Consider the following 844-nt stretch of genomic DNA (forward strand, 5'->3'; position numbering starts at 1 on the left):
AAGGCCGGCCGGCAGGAGAGGAGGGCCGGTGCGGGGGGCGGCCGGCAGGGGAGGAGGGCCGGCGCGGGGGAGGGCAGTCGGAATAGGACGCGGGGGCGGCAGCTGGATTGGGGGACGGCTGGGGGATTCGATCTGGTGGTGTGAGCGTGTGAGTGTGAGTGAGGGGAGAGGGGTGGTGCGCGGGCCGGTGCGGGAGGAAGAGGTGGGCTTAGCGGCAGCGCGGGGGAGGAGGCCCAACGCTATAGCTAAAGCTGCAACGGGGGGCCGAGAGAGTGGCCCATTAGTAGTAGCACTGGCCGTGAAATCCAACGCTACTGCTAACGTGTGCTTGTAGCGCTGGTGCTGGCCGGCGCTACTGCTAAATAGCAGTAGCGAGGGGTATATAACCAACACTACTGCTAAATGTCTACCTATAGGCATTTTCCTAGTAGTGCTTCTTTAAATTAGATCTGGCAGATGCGGGATGAACTCCTACCACATGATCGCATATGAGCAATTCAAGAGGAATTGGCGGGATTCTTTCTTGACCACGTCATACCTGAACAAGGAGAATAGCATGTGAAATTGAAATTGTTGTAAGGGATGTTATATATTGTACATATGTAGCAGCGTCGGATAGATATACGAAAACTTGCTGTTCAACCAAGCATGAAGAAAGAGAAGTCACTTCTCTATATATGTTCATGATGATCTTGTTAATTAATGGTTTCCTTTAGTTGCTTACTAGCTAGCGTCGAGTTCTCTTGTAGTAGCTAGAGTCGACCAAGCACGAAAAAAGAGAGGTCACTTCTCTCTATTAGCTCGCTAACACAATATGAAACCCCTAAATTAACCCTCCAAAACC

The sequence above is a fragment of the Triticum aestivum genome, chromosome 4B, assembly GCF_018294505.1.
Source record: "Triticum aestivum cultivar Chinese Spring chromosome 4B, IWGSC CS RefSeq v2.1, whole genome shotgun sequence".
Taxonomy (NCBI): domain Eukaryota; kingdom Viridiplantae; phylum Streptophyta; class Magnoliopsida; order Poales; family Poaceae; genus Triticum; species Triticum aestivum.